Source organism: Orcinus orca, chromosome 15, assembly GCF_937001465.1.
Source record: "Orcinus orca chromosome 15, mOrcOrc1.1, whole genome shotgun sequence".
NCBI lineage: Eukaryota > Metazoa > Chordata > Mammalia > Artiodactyla > Delphinidae > Orcinus > Orcinus orca.
The window spans coordinates 58,463,545-58,484,018 of record NC_064573.1 but is presented as its reverse complement, the minus strand read 5'-3'; the positions used below and the strand labels follow the sequence as shown (position 1 = coordinate 58,484,018).

Here is a 20,474-nt window from a genome sequence, read left to right as displayed (position 1 = left end):
CCCATTATATAATGCTATTAATTATATCAATTTAAAAGATTAATTATAATCACTTGCCAATGATGAGAATTAAGGGTCTGGTCAAGAAAACACAAACATAAGAATATAATTACCCTATGGCTGTACTGTATGCCCTGGCAGCAAGAAAATAAATAAAACAATAATAATAAAGCAACTGCACAAACTCAGAGGTAGGGTCACCTGGTCCAATTTCCATCCACATGCTTCCATCAGTTCTACAACCTTCTAGACAGACAGACAGCTTCTGAACAGGTGGGTACCCAGCATTTAGAAAAGCATACCTCACATGTAGACAATTCCCCTTAAAAAGGCCCAAGCACTGCTTCTTGAAATGTATACCCATTTATCTCATCTCTTCCCTGTGAAGAAACAGTGAAAAAATCTCAGCTCTTACACGGGAAGGCTAACTATTTGAAAAGAGCCATCAAGTTCTATATTTTTGCTTCTCCAGGCAAAACATGCTTTGCTCCCCCTCCCTCCCCCCCACTACAAGGTTCTCAGATGTTTGCCATCCTGGCAGGTGTTCTGAACACTGTCCAGTTCATCAGCACTCTTCCAAACCAATGACTCCCAGTACTGCAGCCCGAATTCAACTGGCTACTTCCCTTGACCTCAGACTGTCAACAGTCTGAGCTGACAGCTGGTCTATCCCGAGATTCCTAGAGCCTGGAATCCCACATGTCTTCCTTATACCACTGCTATGGAGCCATTTCTTCCCTTTGCAATAAGGGAAGTGACTTTCTGTACATTTATCCTTTCTAAACCCCATATAATGTTTGCAGGGCATCTCTCCAGCCTGTTGAGAGCTTTTGGGATCCTGATTTTGCCATTTGGGTGTCAGTCTTCCTACCTAGATTTGGGTGATTTGCCAATTTGATTAAGCATGCGTTCTGTCTGCCTCCAAATCACTGAGAAAAAATGTTCAACAGGGCAGAGACAAGGGACCTCGGGCCATTTTCCTCGGGCCATTTTAAGAGGTGTCCCCCAGCTTTCTGCTTTTGTCTTAGTCACTGGCTCTAGGCATGATGGTGAAATCAGTGGCCCTGGACGCCATCCTCTGTAACACTTTTAACAGAACTGGCCAATTAAACATTCTGCTGGGAACAGAAAACTCATTATAAAGATACAGCATTAACTCAATACTTCACCTTGACAACAACTGGTAATTTATACTTCCCTCTTACTCAGCTTTAACAAGTCCAGAAACACAGTGGATTTGTTTTAAGCACATAATACTAACAACTTTCCAATTTGGGGTAAGAAATGTTAGAAGGCTACGCAAACATTTATGAGAAATATTCTCCCTTGGTTGCAAATCCTAATTTTGATATAGAAAATAGCTTCAGTGCTGTAGGAATAAGCCCAAACAGCAGTAGCACTAATAATATTCAAAAGAATGAAAGAACCATGAATTTTGACAGAAAAGGGAACCCCCCCCCCCAAATAGAAGCATAGATAGCACTTTGCTGAAAGTCCTGCAGTGCAATCTTAAACAGTGAGAAATAGCTTGCGGGGGGCAGGGGGCATCTGCAAAACAGTTCAAGTCTGGTTAAAGATCTGGTTTAGGAAACAATTCTTGGCACTGCAGATATAACCAAACATAAAGGCGAGAGCTTGCATGACTGACAGCAAACCCCAAAGACTAATACAACATTGGTGCAAGGATATAATTTTCCCATTACATAAAGCTGTTTTTATCACTTGAAAGGAAACATAAAAAGAATGCCATGGTTCCTCGTAGACCCATCTAGGATTATGGAAACACTGGAAAATAGGATAGACTGTGAATTTCCTGTTGCCCAAAGATATGGCCCCCTGCACATCAATTTTCAGATCCACTACTGGCCTTCATCCAACAGATTCAAGACCCTAAAATAGCAAAGGTGGTTTATTGAGCTAAAATAAGGCAATTAAGGTAAAAAGCAATGGGATATAACCAACTCAAGAGAGCAAAATGAAGGTTTTAGGTTTCAAGGCAACATTGTGTAGACGTGAAGCGAACCGGTTCCGGGGTCAGACGCCTGGCGCTTCCTCATTCTTGCCCTGCTGGCTTTGTGTTCATAGACAAATCATTTACCCTCTCGGAACCCCAATGTCTTTACCTATAAAACAAACATAACATGTCCCTCACCTGGTGTTTCTGATGAATCAGTAAGGCAGCAAGTGTGGCTGGTCTAACAGAGTCGGGCAAGTCCACCAGTACCAGCTATTACTAGATCTTAAATTGTCCTTGCCGTCTGTACCTCCTACAAGGACTCTGAGGAGTTCACTCCGTTGCAAAGAGTTGGAACACAGAATTGGAAAATTTAATGTGTACTTTGTAAGGAGGTGAAGTGCGTGGGCTCTTCTGTGGCACTACAGGAGCAAAGAACAGAGGCCAGCTGGGCTTTTCAAGTGAGTGCCTTAGGGCCAGTGAAGAATGTGATAAGGGAGCCAAGTCCCTGAAACATCATGAAATGAAGCATTTCCAAAAATAAGTCTCCTGCATTTTTCAGGATAACACAGACCGTTTGCCATCATGTAGAGGCGTACAGTTAGCAACAAATTGCCAAGGTTTCCCCAGAATTGTCTTACTTGGACTGATGCCCAGCAGCTCATGGCTGGGCCATATTCACCCCTCAATCAAGGTAAATTATTTCTCTTTTGTGGAGGGGAATCAGGACTAAACCAAAGGTCATACAAGAGATGGAGGAAAGGTGATGCAAGCCGGGTGGGTGGTGGCCTGCATCACTCTTATTCTCTCTCTCTTACATAAATACACACACACACACACACACACACGTGCCTGCCCACCTGCTTCCACCATACCTTGAGAAAGGCTTTTCCTTAGCAAATGTGAACACAACACACAACTTGTGCTGGAATAAGAAGGAGTTATTATGTGAAAGGAAGTGTCAATGGGTGTCAAATACCCAGGTAATGGACAACAAGGATGATGGCTTCTGACCAAGAATGATGATTCTATGGCCTGTTCCAGGACAGGCAGTGCACAATAACATGACAATTAAATTAATAAAATTGAGGAGAAGTGAAAGTTAAAAAGCAAGGAAAGTAGAGCAGGAAAAAAAAAAAAGGACAAGATGATATCAGGATTATAACTAGGACTCCACCATTATCGCCAAGTAAAAAAAAATATCACTAGGCTCATTCACGGGGCATTGGCCACACATTTCACTTTAAGCTTTGGGGTAGCCAGTGCCAAGAGGAGAAAATGATTACACAATTCACAGCATCTATGAGACGGTAACATTAATACTAAAACTAATAACAGGGGCTTATATTCACTGGGGACGTGTTTAATCCTCAGGCCAAGCCTATACAGTAGGTACCAAGGTACTAGTTTTACACACACAGAAACTGAGGCACAGAAGGGTTACAGAGCTTGCACACAAGGTCCCAAAGCTGGAGGACAGTGATGCAGAGATTAGTACCCAGGGATCCTGTCTTTCAAACCCATATTCTGAACACTATGTGACACTATCTCCCAAACTAAAAACTTGAAAGAAACACAACTCCTAATCCTAAATCCAAAGGGAAATATGTTCCCAGGGCCCTCATATGAAACAATCAACATGAGTTAATGAACATAGTTCTCAGGGGCGGTCACCACAGCAAAGCAATGGGTTTTAGGGTTTATTCAGTAACAATGTCAGGATAGCATGTCATCCAACTTTGATTGGATAAACTTGATTAAGTGGGAGCTCAGTGCATTCTAGGATAAAACTGTAATATTCTTTGAAACAGTCTTTATGAATATTGCTTCTCTCAACAAAGTCTTAATGGGCTGCCGTGAGTTTGAGTATTTACCCCCCAACTAAAAAGTACAGGCTGTCTGTGCTATTACTGAAACGTGATGACATGCGCTTTAGAAATCAGATGAAACCATGTTATTTTTTTTTTTCATGAAAACTATGGAGCTTAGAAGGAACGGGTGTCTAAAAGCTTAGGAATGCTGCTCAAAAGTCATTTTGATTATAACTCCTAGTCGTCTTGACATTTCCTAGAGCCGGTACATGGTAGGTACCCAATAAATGCTTCTTCAGAAAAATGGGTAATGAATTTCCCAAAATTCTATACAGAATTTGGCTGCAATAATTTTGCTTAAAATTTTTTTCTAAGTGTAAGGTACTATCCACTTAAACAATGAAAACTACCTCAATTGAGCCCCACAAAATACCCAGTCCTGTCCTGGTATATTCCAAGATGAATCAGCTCCAAATGTGACTAAATCATTGAACATGTTCACGTTCTATTATGGTTGAAAACTATAAGTCAGTTAAACGTTAATGAAGTCTCCACAAATTATGACTTTTGTTTTAGAAAAGTTGAACTCTTATTTTTTTCCCGACCATAATTAGATAGGAAGGCTAGTTGTCTATAAAGGTCATCCATGATTTATGAAAATAAAATATTGTCATTTGCATATAGGAGGGAATTTATCTTTCTTCTTTCTTTGGAACAGCAGAGAATTATTCAGTAGATCCAAAAGTAGCATGACATCATTAGGACAGGAGCTATAAAGGAGAGGATGGTCCACTTTTTCCCCAAAGGAAACCTTATAAGTTCTTTCACATGACCATTCTACATCCTACTAAACCTTCAGGACTAGAGAGAAGACAAAGGAAACCAAACGGACAAGGATTAGAGTGCACTCTGTAGAGCAGTATTTAAGCAATTTTTTTTTTATTGTGACCCACAGTCATGACATCGTAACCCAGCACATGTATATGTACATTTCACAAACCACATTTATGGCCACTGAGATACACTGGCCTTTTTCATTTCTGTTCTATTCGATTTTGTAAAAGGTTGAGTCTGGGTCCACAAAACGGACTTCACGATCCATCAAAGGGTGCTACCTGTAGCCTTTCAGGTGTGAGGGTGAGAACCATTACCCGGGACCCTTTGTTCAGCTTGAAGTTACTAGTCAACACTACGATGTGAGCGCCATGTGATCTGCAAACATTTCCTGAACATCCGCTACATGCCAGCCAGATTCTGCTTCAGACAACAGACAGTCATTACTTCATTTAATCGTCACAACCAGTGTAAGACTGTGGTCTCAATACGTCTGATCAAAGAAACTGTCACATAACAAAACCCACGCAAATGTCTACACGTATTATTTAATCTCACGAAGTCTAAAGGCGGGCATCAATATCCTTTTGCCAAGTATTGATGTATTACCTCTGAGCCCTAAACTCACTTTTCGTTGCTTCCTCTGCAAAAATATAGCCAGGCCCTCTGACTCCACTTCCTGTCCCAGCTGGCAAGACTTTAAGCTTTGCCAGTAGAGGGTCCAGGAGGAAGGATGGAGCTTGCAGAGGTCCCTGGAAGGCTCCCTAGCACACAGCTTCAGGAGCCCCAGGCCCACAAGGCAGGGGCTTCCCAGGCCCAGCTTCTCCAGTGCACAGTGGCCAGCAAGGCCCTGCAGACAGCGCTTGCCAGAGCTCCCCTCTGCGACTCTGTGAGAGACGGCCCCAGAAGGACACCCCATGAACAGCTTTCCCGGCCGCGCTAGAGGACACATTTCCTCCAAGTTCTATGCGTGTGGCCCCACAGTGACTTCCCTGCCATCCACCGGGCCCTGGATCTGAGCTCTGGATGGAACTTCTCCTTGGACTTCATTTCTGCCCTGGAGCAGGGGCCGCCCCTCACAGCTGCTATTCCTTTATGCTTTAGAGCACTCTTTCCACCAGCCAATCTCTCCATTCTAATCTGCTGTTACACTCTTTATATTAAACTCTCCCTGTTCAAATTACTGCCTGTTCTCTGTCTCCTGATTGGACCTTGATGGACACAGCCCTGTTTTTACAGATGGCGGTTTGGCACGGTCAAATATTGCCCATATCACCCAGAGTTTGGTGTAGGACTCGCAGTCCAAGCAGAGTCTGCGTCCAGAGTTCATACTCTCTCAAGTCTACACATCTTCACCCTTAATCCGCCCCTGTAAAATAAGTAAACAGCAACCTGTGGTATTTATATGATGATTGTTACATGAATTGCATTGTAAATAAGCTCCTGAAAGTGCCCTTTCTAAGGAGCTAATGGAGGACAATCCAATGTCAATTTCACACTCTTTGTAAGATTCACACACATTTTGAGTTGTTCTGACTTTAACAGGTTAAATTGATTTATATACTCCGGCAATCATTCTCCTTGTTATAATTACAGCCCTTTTAAAAGTCATTTTGTAAAAAGACTGTAATACTCCTTGAGGAGATTTCTGGAACATTTTTCTCATTTGTTCTAAATACAGAGTGACCCCATTTAAGGCAGCCTTTATCAAATGCATAAAGTATTAAATGGGACTCTCTACAGAGAGGGCAGATCAAAAACTAGTGCTAAAAGAATTAATGTTATATGCTCTATTTTCCTAAAATACACATAATCTCAGGTGGTCCTTTCCATTTATTTCAAATTTAGAACTGTGAGACAAATGGCTATAAACTACATTTTTCAAAGGATAAACAGAAGTGAGCTATAATATACATAACTGTTTTAAGAGTGAAAAAAAACCCTGCACCAATATAGCTAAGCCGCTGCTTTCTTCTTGTAAATCAATCCCAGTGACATCTACATTTAATTGCCTGCCAACAATGAAAGTATACAGTGCCTCTTAAACTTTGAATGCCCCACTGATGATTAGTGAATCGGACACTAAGCATTATAGAACGCTTTTCCACATAATTTAATCTAGCAAGCAGTTTTTACACATGGCACGGGCATTTAAATGGCTCATGCTGCACTCTATTGTAAAAAAATGCTATTTGCCGATAGATATACTTTATATAATTCAAAGGATATGAGTTGTCTTGTCAAAGTTTCTACGGCTTATCACACTTACTGCATTCTTCATTTCATATCAGTCTATCAATTCCTAATTTTTTAAAAGGCCTGATTTTAAAAAGGCAACAACCAACCATGTATTTTTCTTATTCATCTCAAAATCTGGGTTTTTGTTTTGTTTTGTTTCGTTTTGTTTTGTTTTGCGGTACGCGGGCCTCTCACTGTTGTGGCCTCTCCCGTTGCGGAGCACAGGCTCCGGACGCGCAGGCTCAACGGCCATGGCTCACGGGCCCAGCCGCTCCGCGGCATGTGGGATCTTCCCGGACCGGGACACGAACCCGCGTCCCCTGCATCGGCAGGCGGGCTCTCAACCACTGCGCCACCACAGAAGCCCCTCAAAATCTGTTTTTTTAAAAATGGGTAATGGTGTTATTTCTACTCCAAAATATTGTACAGATACAGCCAAATCATTTGTAACCTGTCTCAGTTTTCACATACAAATAAGTACCTCAGGGAGGATTTAAGTAAACCACTCATACGAATTCCCTGTACATTTGAATCTCCCTTAATATCACACTGGCGCTTTTATCCTCCATGCCAGTATTGAAAAGCATAGTGTGAAAAGCAGCTGTCTGCCTCTATGGGAGCAATAGGAGTAGGAAAGGAAAACAAAATGCTGGAGTATCTGCAAGAACTGTCTAGGGAAGGTGAACAAAATCCAGATCAGTAATCATCGCCTCATTTTGGGCGTCTCCTGTGTCCGGAGTCCCAGGTGGGAGCTGAGGTTCTCAAAGTGGTTCCCTGAATTCTGTTGAAAATATAAGTTCTCAGGCCCCACCCCCAACCTACTGCATCAGAAACTCTGGGGGGCCCAGCATCCGTACTCTGTGTTTTAACAAGCCAGACCCCCAGGTAATTCTGATGCACACTTAGGTTTGATAACCACTGTTCTAGTCTAACCTATTTAACCAGGATCTTCAGGAAGAGGGGGGTCTTAAAAGAGGTCCCAGAATAAACTAATCCTTGACCCATTTTAGAAAAGTGCTCTAGATCAGTAATTTCGAACATTTTGAGGAAGGTAAAGGTAACTTCAGATTTTTAAAAAGGCACAACCTTTTACTCAGCCATAAAAAAGAATGAAATGATGCCGTTTGCAGCAACATGGATGGAACTAGAGATTATCATACTAAGTAAGTCAGACAGAGAAAGTGATATCATGTGATATCACTTACAGGTGGAATCTAAAAAAAAATGATACAGATAAACTTATTTACAAAACAGAAATAGACTCAGACATAGAAAACAAACTTATGTTTACCAAAGGGGATAGGAGAGGTGGCAGCAAGAGATAAATTAGGAGTTTGGGATTAACAGATACACACTACTATGTATAAAATAGATAAACAACAAGGGCATACTGTATAGCACAGGGAACTATACTCAATATCGTGTAATAACCTATAACGGAAAAGAATCTGAAAAAGAATATATATATATACACTATATATAAATATATATATAGATAGATTATATAGAACTGAATCACTTTGCTGTACACTTGAAACTAACACATTGTAAATTAACTATACTTCAATTTAAAAAGCTAAATAAACATTTTGGATTTTAAGATTTTAAAAATAAATAAATAAAAATTAAAAGGCCCAACCATCCCATTTTACTTATAAATTATATAATGTAGTACTCCACATATTCAGATTATTAGACACACATATAATTGACCTTTTAAAGTACAAACTAGAAAATAAATACAAATTAAGTTCAATTATTTTCTTCCATACATCAACAGATTGTGTATTATACGCCTCAAAGGGCATGGAGAAAGCCTTTTGGAGATCACTGCTCTAAATAACTCTTTTTAAGTTATAAATATCTCTCAGGTGAATAAGGGCAACAGAATAACACTGCTTGATGAAAGCACTGAATTCCATTCTCTAATTTCATGCTAAGAAACTCCCAATCTGTAATTTTCTCCTAAGTGGAACTACTCAACAAGAAGAGGTATCCTAGGTAGAAAACGATCCTGGTTGTTGGTCAGAGATACCCAGGAAATTAATAAAGGACAGAATTTAATTTTATGCCCCGTAGTGCTCCTGCCAGTTTAGTATGATTTACAAATTCATCTCTTGATGATTTTATTAGCATAAAATCATTATCTGGGACAGCTGATAAAATAAACTCCTGAACTCACCAATAGGCAGTACAGCCAAGCCGTGTTATTCAGCTTAAAACAGCCAGCCAATTGTTTATTTTCGCTGATTAACCCAAACTCAACCAAATATATTTCCCTCAATGAACATTTTTTCTATACATCCCATTCATTGGGTAGAATCAAATTATGTATAAGGAAAAAGTAAATACAATTTCCTATATCCTCTTGGTAAAGCATTCATTCCAATTTCCTATTATTAGGAGTACTTATTCTACAACAAAAATTGGGAACTTGTAAGACTCATTCAACCTAACGGGAATCTGAGACCCGGGATTCATTAAGTCCTGGATCTGTCAGCTACCTATTTTATCTCTGGGCAGGTCACAGATGGCGTGTCTTGCTCACCGTACAAAAAGGGCATATGCAGGGCTTACATCATAGGTACAATTAACGTGTGTGGTTTCAACCATGAAAATGGGAGGATGATGACAGACAGAAGTCTTTCCTTTCTAAGTGCATACATCTCTTGGGTTCAGCATCATTCTCATGTTTAAAGACCTACAGTCTTTTGACAAACAGAATGCTGGTCTTCAACCCAGAAGTTTCCTGAAGGATTTTCAGAGGGCAATTCTGACCATAGGCAAATCCCCGAGGATTTAATGCCTATGGAAGATATGACACTTTTGTAATATTTATGATCTATCTCCAAGGAGAGGGTGACGGTTGGACTTGGTGGCAGATGGGAAAGTGCACTCACTGTTACAAGATGATGAACATCAAAGGGGGCCACAGCCAGGCGTGGGGACATGGTACCTGAAACAGGAAGTTAAAGTGCCAGGCGGCTCTGTGTGGATACAGCCGGCTTTGGCTGGTGGAACCACAAGCCAGAGGCTCGAGCCAAAACTCTGTGAGCCAACCAGGAGTCTGCCCAACACCTTCCCCCAAAACTTCCTAAAAGCTTCTCCTATCAGTCTCCCATCCCCACCACACCACAACTGGAGTTTCAGCTCACGTCCCCACTGAACTTGGCCCATCCTCTCATGTCTAGACTCTGCCCTCTCCAGTTTACCCCACACACGCCCAGCAAGCTGACCTTTCATAAAGCACACAGCTGTTTTATGTATTATCCCTGTGTTATACCATGGGCACCTCGCTGCCCACGGGATAACGTTCAAATGTTATCATGTAACCCAGGGGTTTTTCCGGACTTGACCTTGCCTACCTCTTTATCTTCATTTCCTGCCACCGCTTCCCTTTCAGAGTATAATCTAGTAATCCCCGACTGTCTGGAGATCCACCTCAATGATGCTGCTGCCCACGTGCTCTCCCTGTGTCCCCGCATCCCCAGCCCAGAGAATGGCTGGCAGACTCCTCTTCTGTGCAAATCCGAGCTCACAGGCCACCTCTCCTGGGTACCTGTTTCACAGATAAAATCAACCACTCCTGCTGCTGTACCATCACAAGACATATAGGTCTTGTAGACGTCCGTATCACCTATACAGCAATACGATTGTGACCTGTTTATCTTCTCTACTGCACCATGAGCTTCTTTGGGCCTAGAAATACTCTCTTCACCTCCGCATCCCCAGGCCTTGGAAGGTGCTTACTACTCATTACAGACCTACTGGGTTTAATGGAATTTCTTAAAGATTTGTGTAACAAAAGTAAGATGGAAAATTGTTCACTTTTCTATCTTTATTAGAAACAGTGAAAAAGAAATACTAATGGTCTCTATTCACTAAGCACACTGGCTACAGCAAGGAAAGAAGAAATCCTGCTTCTGGAGCGCCTGCCTTCCTGATCTGACTCACAGCATCTCTTTCCTCCCTCATCTCACTGTGTGCCGGATGTTACATAGGGCCCTGGGGGGAAGGGGCGAGGGTTACGGGAAAGATGTGGAGGGTGATAAAGATGCCCTGGTCCTCCAGGAAGACAACTCGGGGGCCAAGGAAGTAGTTACAAAGGAGAAAGATGGAAAATGCTGCAGGAGCCAAGAGAAAAACAAAACTCATCCTGAAGATCTCCTGTCCCTAAACGCTCCAGAGAAAAAGAAAATCGGAGTCAGCAACGAGAGGCAAGAAGCTAAGATATCCACGGCCCGTTATTCTAAGCATCTGCATAATAAGGCCTCAGCATAAGTCAACAAAAGGCAGAGGGATTTTCTGGGTATTGTACTGGAACTCTGGTTTAATGCTTCAATCGTTCATGTTTGATTTTATATTCGAAACCTAAAAAGAATGTTAATGATTACATGTTCTGTACCTTTCAAGTTCATGAAACATAAAAGTAGTGAATACTTGAAAATTCAACATCAAACTTCAATTCTCAGGCCATAAAGAGAGTATTTTGAAGAAAAATAATTCATCATATAATGTTTTAAATTAGGAAGCTGGATTCCATGGAAAATTGTCTGAGCTAAGAACAATACTGAGAGAGCACAAAAATCACTTGTGAATCAGCTTCCTTCCAGTCATTTTACATGACCAATTAGTTGCTAAAACACAGGGAACTAAGAACATTAACTCTTCTCAAGGTCAGCACTGCTGGAGTGTCCATCTTTTTAACTGCTTCCTCAATATTCCCTTTACTCTTTTAGCAGGTACTATTTGGCCACTGACTAAAGAGAAAAGGTGGTCTAGGGGGACAGCCCTGGACCAGGATGCAGGGGCCTGGGTCCCAGTCCTGTCCCTGCCCGTGTGGCTTCAGGTGGAGCGCCATCCGGCGGCATGGAGGTATGATGCAAAGAATGTAGATTTGCCACCAAAAAGACCTAAGGTGAGCCCCAACTCTGTCAACTTAAAAGCTTTCCTCATCTAATCACCTGTAAAACCATCTACCTTCTAGAATGTTATAAGGAGTAAACGACTTTGTATATATACAGTATATGTGTTTATATATACACATACATATTACACTGCCTACCCACCTATCCACTTACCTACCTTCTTATCTGGTAAATAGGTCAATGTTGGCTCCCCTTCCTCAGCGTCCTGACCTATATAAAATAGCAGGAGGAACTAGACTGCTGGTTTTTCACACTGTAATCCTCAGAACCCTCAGATTGTGAAGGTTCTTCCAGACCCATTCCAGGTCATTCTAAACCCTGAGTCTACCTGATATAGTCAACTTTTATTTACTTTAAATGTTGGGGTTCCAACAAAAGACTTGTACCATCAAAATCTAATAGTTAACAATATTTAACAAATTCAGGTCTAGATGATCCCTAAGATAATACAGTGGACCCCTTGAACAACAGGGGTTTGAATTGCATGGGCCCACTTATGCTCGGATTTTTTTCAGTAGTAAATACTACAGCACTACACGATCTGGCCTGGCTAGTTGAATCTAGGGACACAGGACCAGGGATACAGATGAACCTTAGATACAGAGGAACCCTGGATACGGATGAACCCCAGATATGAAGGGTCCACCATAAATCGTACCTGGATTTCCAACTGCGTGGAGGGTTGGTGCCCCTAGCCCCCCATGTCACTCAAGGGTCAACTGTATTTCCATTCTAAAGGTATACATCCTATTATTTTTCTCTCTCTTCTCTTAAATACAATACTTCTTTATCAGGAACACAATGGAGGTTAAAATGTGTTGGTGTGTAGCCAAGGTGTATGGTTGGGGGGGGTCTGATTATCATATAAAAACTAAATGAGATAATGTTAAATAATGTAAGCAAAAGGATGGCTGAGCCCAACGTTAAAGAGAGGAGAATGTTTAGGACGACATAGTGAGGAGGTAGAAGAAACCCTATTGATATGAACGTGGATGTGAGGGCTGGGAAAAGCAGAGAACCCAAATCATAGGACCAGGCACCCACCATTCTTGACCCTATGTGGGCTGGGACCAATTTGGGGTGATCGTTCCTATCCAAGCATACCGCCAAAAGATTACATCATATGTGCTGAAAGGATTATTTGAGAATAACCAATATAATTTCAGTAGGACTCTTCTCAACATACCCCATTCCTTGACACCTGCGGACTCATGACTAAAATTATCTGAACCAGTTTACATTTTTCAGTCTCTAGCAAAGAGGCTCAAAATCTAAAACTCAAACAAACACTAACCAAAATGTATTCATACAACCGGTTCTCTAACCACACCCACTCCAAAAAGTATTTATTTAGACCTAGAGTGTGTAGCCTAGGCAAAAAATCCACAAGTACAAAGAACAAGATACATTTCTTACCTTGGTAAAGATAACATTAGACATAGAAAACGCTGATGGAGAAAGGTTCCAAAAAAGAATATAATATCAAGGTCAATGACTTCATAATATGCCTGCAATGAGCCCTATTTGCTTCAGAAATGATTCATTGGGATTTTTTTTTTTTTTTTTTTCCCCTGTATGCGGGCCTCTCACTGCTGTGGCCTCTCCCGTTGCGGAGCACAGGCTCTGGACGCGCAGGCTCAGCGGCCATGGCTCACGGGCCCAGCCGCTCCACGGCATGTGGGATCTTCCCGGACTGGGGCACGAATCCGTATCCCCTGCATCGGCAGGCAGACCCTCAACCACTGCGCCTCCAGGGAAGCCCCATGGGGATATTTTTAATATAAAGTCAGGAAAGTGGAGAACTCTGCTTCTCATGAAACATTTTTTTCTTTCAATCTGGCTGAGTTGTTACAAGAAGCTGTGGTCACTGGGATTAGTTAATCAAAGTGTTGTTGCATAATTGGTTTTAATCATCTGAGTGTGTAATTTTGCATTTGATCACACGTGGCCTGGGTCTCTCTTATGGGACGCTCTTCAGTAAGCTAATTGTTGGCCCTGGCGCTTGGCCATATGGACAATATCTAACCTAGTGCTGGGTACCATATGAATGGAGAACAAACCCTTGTGGATCAATAGAATATTGACTGGGCTTAAGAAATAGTAACCTTTCATGTAATGTTTAAGCCAATGATTAAATATGGGACTCCAGGAGCCAAACCCCACTGCCAAGAACAACTGTGGTTACCAGTGGATCCCTCAGCCTCAACCATCCCTGGGAAGTGCATCCTTGATCAGAGCCTCCACCCTAGAGTTACTGCATCCCATTCCTGGTACTTGTGTTGCCAGGATCAACCATATGCCCACTTTGGGTTTAGGAAGAAAAGACGGAGCAGGTACCACTTTTCAGCTGTACACTTGACTGACGTGAAAGCTCTCGGGTTGGGAGTGAAAACCAAGTTGCATCAATATCAATTTTTTCCTTCATAAATTTCAGAAAGATGTTTATCATAGAAATGCAGGCGTGACCTTCACCGCAGGAGAGCAAAATGTGGCACCGGTACTAAAAATTCTCAGTAAAGACCTTCATGATACTGAACTTTTATGTATTGCTAACTTCAAAATTAAAAAAATAAAACTCAGGGGAAAGCAGATGATTTAATTAGGTCAGGGAAAAAATTGTTTTAAAAAAAACCTATTGTAGATAAATCGTGAAATCTCTACATCCACCAAGCATTGTATCTCCTTTAAACATTGAGATATTCACCCAAACATAAATCCTGATTTACAAACGGGATGCCAAGCCTTCCCTTTCCTAATGTGTTATAGTCGGGTTCTTGTAAACATCAACTTTCCCTATATCACAAAATGTTTCTTTAAAGGTTACCACTCTCCTGTATTCTGGCTATAGCACTGTTCTCATTCTGTCTTACATTATTTTTTCCTAGCTCAGTGATTTTAAGCTTTATAGAATTTACGGATCCTTTTGAGACTCCGAACAGAGCTATCCATGACCTGCCTGCCAGGACAAATGGATAACGTGCAAATTTGATAATTCTTTGGATTTACAAAGCTCTTTAGGGACAATTCAGCATTTACTCAAAGGGTGGGTCAATGATCCCCTGCATCAGATCACCTGGATAGTTTCTTAAGACACAGATGCTGAGCCCCACCCCAGACCTGCAGAATCAGAATTGTTGGAAGTAATGCTGGGGCTTTGAATTTTAGGTCTCTTCCCTGTGATGCTGCCACTGACTGAACAGCAGGGAAGACCCTCCACCATGGCCATTCTCCTCGCCCCTTGTGGCATCGGCTGGTCCTAAAGTCGAGGCTCCTCTGGCTCCCACGTGCCTCTCTCCTAAGGAGCCCAGTTCTCATTTCCACATGACCAAAGGGCATCTCCGCCTGCATCCTCACCTGCTCTGCACACCGGGTTCCACACACAACCACACTGGCCCCCATGCACAGCAGGCTCCTGGACGCTCCTGTACATTCGCCGGGGGCACGTCCCACGCACCTTCCCAGCAAACCCTTGCTCCCTCGTCCATGAAGACCCACTGCCGCAGCATGTGCCAGCCCTCACCCTATTCCCAGTGTATCGGCTCTTCACTGAACGCCCGTAACTCTCCCATGTGAGACCACATCCCTCTTCTTGCTCTGGACGGTGTACACTCGAGCGCTGGTCTCCCCAGCCACACAGCGAGCACCCCGATCTTATTACAGACACAGAGCCTGGCACCTGGCTGCCCAGGGTGGTCACCCCTTAACTATCTGTAGTAAGACTTAAGGATGGCCAACTTACATCTCTACCCAGGCACACAGAGCACCCGAAGTACTATGCAAGGAAGGAAACTGAGTCTGCGGGGTTTCCCTGATTTATCAAAGCCACTCCAGTCAGCATCCAGTAACCCCTGACCCATACCAGGGTTCTGTGCAGTGTGGTAACAGAGTGCAAGACTCAGGATCCTGACCCTCGATTTTCATCTTGTTAGCAATCCACACATACGGGACCAACGACGATTCAGCATCGTGACGACAGAGAGCCACAGATCGCTAAGGTGATGGAGGACCAGAGATCACTACGAGGCTATTGCAGATCAGGATGAACAAGGGAGAATCCACAGGGGAGAAGGCATTTAAGGTAGTCAGGAAGATGGCTCCAGCCTTGACGGGCAGTTAGAGGGACTCCGGAGAGTATAAACACAGAGGGAGGGGGACCTGTGAGAAGGCTGCTTAGCACGAAGAGTACAAAGGAGGGATGAAGACCAGGCTGCAAAGGCCGAGCAGAGCAGAATAACCCCCGGCTGGGGTCCTCCCAGGGCAGGAATGGGATGACCGCACTGCCACACTCATGATTCCATGTGGTCGCCACACTGCCAGGTGAAAAAGGAGGGCAAAAATGTTATCCCATCTTACAGACAAAGGAATAGGTTAGACCAGCAGTTCCCAACTTTTTTGGCACCAGGGACCGGTTTCATGAAAGACAATTTTTCCTCGGACAGGGCGGAGGGGAGGAGAGGATGGTGCAGGCGGTAATGCGAGCGACCGGGGGGTGGGGGTGGGGGGGCCGGCAGATGAAGCTTCGCTGGCTCGCCCGCCACTCACCTCCTCCTGTGCCACTCGGTTCCTGGGGACCCCTGGGTCAGACCATTGCTCTGACTTGCCAACAGTAGGGAGGCAGGTGACGGCAGAGGTGAACTTGACCCTTGGTTTCGCAATTCCTCGAGGCAGGTTTTCCTTACAGTGTAATCGTTACACATGATTACAGCAGGACGACTGTTTCATGATACCCCTCCCATTTATACTACTTAAGTCAATTGCATCTTTACTAAAATGGACACGTTTGATGTCAATCTTGAATTTTATCCCCAAACAGCACTGACAACTTAACACTACTGAAGATCCTTTATAGACTCATTAAATGAATATTTGATGATAACAGAAACAAGCTAATTAAAGAAAGGCACGGAGAAGTGAGATTTATTCCTACAGATAGATACCAGAGAAAATTTACTCCTAGAATCAACCATGAATAATTCTGCCAAACAAATCAATTCTTGACAAACCGAAGCACGTTAAGCAGGAGCGCTTAGAGGGGTAACACGCCGTGGCAGGTGTGTTTACAGGAAGACAAAAGGATGCACAGAATTAACTGCTTGTTTGTTTTTCCATTTGCATCAGAAATCCAACCTTGCACTGCAAGCAGCCACAATGAACCATCATGAAAACACAGAAGTGAGAGAGTGGCATGGACATGTATACACTACCAAATGTAAAATAGATAGCTAGTGTGAAGCAGCCACATAGCACAGGGAGATCAGCTCCGTGCTTTGTGACCACCTAGAGAGGTGGGATAGGGAGGGTGGGAGGGAGACACAAGAGGGAGGAGATATGGGGATATATGTATATGTATAGCTGATTCACTTTGTCATAAAGCAGAAACTAACAACCATTGTAAAGCAATTATCCTCCAATAAAGATGTTAAAAAAATTTTTTTTAAAAAAGACACTGTTAAGGGAATGAAAAGACAAGCCACAGACTGGAGAAAATATTCATGGATCTGAAAACAGACTTGTACTCAGAAAATATAAAGAACTCTCAAAGGTCAATCATAAGACTCAAATAACCCAATTAAAAATATGGGCAACAGGGCTTCCCTGGTAGCGCAGTGGTTGGGAGTCCGCCTGCCGATGCAGGGGACACGGGTTTGTGCCCCGGTCCGGGAGGATCCCACGTGCCGTGGAGCGGCTGGGCCCGTGAGCCATGGCTGCTGAGCCTGCGCGTCCGGAGCCTGTGCTTCGCAACGGGAGAGGCCACAACAGTGAGAGGCCCACGTACCAAAAAAAAAAAAAATATATATATATATATATATGGGCAACATATTTGAATAGACATTTCACCAAAGAAGATGTAGGATGGCAAATAAGCACATGAAAAGATGAGGTACAAATATACACCTATTAGAATGGCTAAAGTTGAAAACTGACCATGCCAAGTGTTAACAAGTATCTGGAGCAATTGGAACCTTCTTACACTATTGGTGGAAATGTACAATGATACAACCACTTTGCAAAACAGTTGGCAGTTTCCTAAAAAGTTCAATATATAGCCCACCATATGATTTAGCCATCCCATTCCTAGGCGTCTACCCAAGAGAAACGAAAGCCTGTGTCTAAACAAAGATTTGTACACAGATGTTCTTAGTGGCTTTATTTCTAACAGCCAGAAACTGGATATCACTCAAATGTCTACCAACAGAGAAATGGATACGCACACTCTGGTATATCCACACAATAGAATACAACTCTGCAATTAAAAAGACTGGACATGCATTGCATGCAACATGGGTGAATCCCAGAATGATGATGCTCAGTGAAGGAAGCCAGATTAAAAAAAAATTAAAAGAGGACACATTGTATGATGCTAGGAATCATACCTTCTAGGAATTGCAAACTAATGTGACAGAAGATCTGTGGGTCGCTGGGGACAGGATGAAGGTATTATAAAGGGCGCAAGGGAAATTTGGGGCCGATGAGTATGTTCACTATCTTGATTTTGGTGATGGTTTCACATATGCAGAGACTTACCACTTGTACAGTTTAAATATGTGCAGTATATTGTATGTCGGTTATACCTCAATAAAGAAACAAAGAATATAAAAAAAAAAGAAAGAAAGAAAACACAGACACGGTGGCAGGGTGCTGAGAGATCAAATCTCCCTTCAAAATTGGAAAGAGATGTTAGTGCTTGCCAGCTCCAAGCTGCTGCGAGAGAAAGGAAATTAACATCAAAGCTCGAAGAGCATCTCCTGCTCCACAAGGAGGATGAAAACAATGGTGTTTGGCCAAAAAGGACAAAGAAATATAGGAGTCTGACAGGGACAGAGGAAATGAAGACAGATCTTACAAAGACCCCAAAATGAAACAAATCTGTGCAAGTGAAACGAGAGAGAGAGAGCGAGGTTTGCATTGAAATGGATGTGACCAGAGCAGTTCAAAACTCCTATTCTTCAAATCCTTACCTTAGTCTCCCACACAGAAAGTGGCAAAGGGACCGTAAAATTAAAAAATTGTGGAAGAGCACAAAGATAATTGATTGTATCCTATCATTTTTTAAGGTAGGATTTTCTATATTAAAAAGGTCTGGCCACACACTGGACCGACAATACTTAAAAGACACAGATGGGAGCAGAGTGTTTTCATCTCATTTTATTTTGGATCAGTTTAAAAGCCAAACGACACACACGGCACCAAATTCTTGCACTGTCTTCAAGTCCTGTGCTTGCTATGGACCTAATTTCAGTGATTCCTCTGTATGGGTCATACAGGTTCTTCTCCTCCCTGTAGCAAGAAGCCCACCCCTACCCACACTCTGAAAGGATGTGTTGCCATTTTCTTATTCATCTTCTTATTTCTGGTCCTTCTCACTGTGAAAAAGAGCCAGGCTGTTTAACAAGATCACAATATCTACCTCCTCAAAGGACCTTCGAGATGAAAAACGAAGCTTGTTTTCTTCTTTGTTAAGTCCTGTAAATCAGCCCTAAACTTCCCTTCTCACCTCTAATAGATCTACCTTGACTCCTTCTGGATGGTCTTTTTGTTTTCCAGGCCAATGTCTGTTTGCCTGTTTCTTCATGGATAATTCTACCCTTTCCTGTAAGGGTGCACGTCCTCCACTATGACCACTTGTTTGATTTCTCTGACTGTTATCTTCAGATTCTCGGCTCCAAATATCACAAAGTATACCCTGGTCAATTTAAACAAAGAGCCATTCATGAGAAGGGTAACTAAGAAATGGTAGCTGGGAGAGCCATGCTCTGGCGGTGACCTGGAGAGACGCAGACAGGACTGGGCCCCAGGGGCAGTCCGCCTAGGACCACTGGACTCTCACGGCACTCTGCCCTCTGCCAAAGCCACACAGGGAATCATCTCTAACTCACTCCCCTGGTCATTCCCTCAAGGTTCACATTTCCTGCGTTAAGCTTCTAGGTTGGCTGCACGTCGACATGTCCACATTCCAGCTGCCAGGAGAAGGCAGGGGCCTCCATCCCAGCTTGGCCTCCTCAGAGGGAGGTGAGCCTGCCTCCCTCTTGCCCTGAGATCCCCGAACCATCGATGTCCATTCCTGCTGCTTATCTCTCCAGAGGACAAACTGGAAAGCATAAAGCAACCTGCTGCAAAGATGCTATCCATCACAGGAAGTGCAACAGCCTGTCCAATCAAAGGACGTGTTACCTTGTTTTCAAGTGGTACAACTGCCTAGAAATTATTCCAGGTGATGTGGAGAGCAGCCTAACATCTCAACACTTGGAGGAAATGAAGAGCGGGAATAGGGGGAGTCCGAGTCTAGTCCACGGTAAGGGATGCGAATGTCTATTTGTTTAGTATTTACATACTCTCGTTCAAATATTTACTTGGGCTCTGTGTCCGTATTTGTTTTAGATTCAAGCACCCAGAAGATGACAATCATATTCTATGAAACTCTGCCTACAAAAACTCACAGGAAATGGGGATTCATTGCATAGGGTCTCTTTAAAATGCTTCCTGCAAGACCCAACACAGTGCTATGCACAGAAGGATCCTTAGGAATCATTCACTGCTGACAAAAACTATCAGGTATATGATTAAAAAAATGTAAAGAAGAAATAGAAAACCAAAACAGAACTACACAGTCCTGGTTAAGATTTTAAATGCCCACTAATCAATATTCAACATGGTGTTCTAAGGCATTTTCACACACTTGAAATATAAGCTTGTCATTTTGAAAAATAA

At 42.8% G+C, this 20,474-nt stretch overlaps 1 protein-coding gene across 6 annotated transcripts in view; it reads right to left on the bottom strand.

Moving 5' to 3' along the window:
• Window positions 1–20,474, bottom strand: part of PTPRM (protein tyrosine phosphatase receptor type M) — a 746,259-nt gene that overhangs the window by 567,947 nt on the left and 157,838 nt on the right. The gene's annotated exons all lie outside the window — the stretch shown is intronic.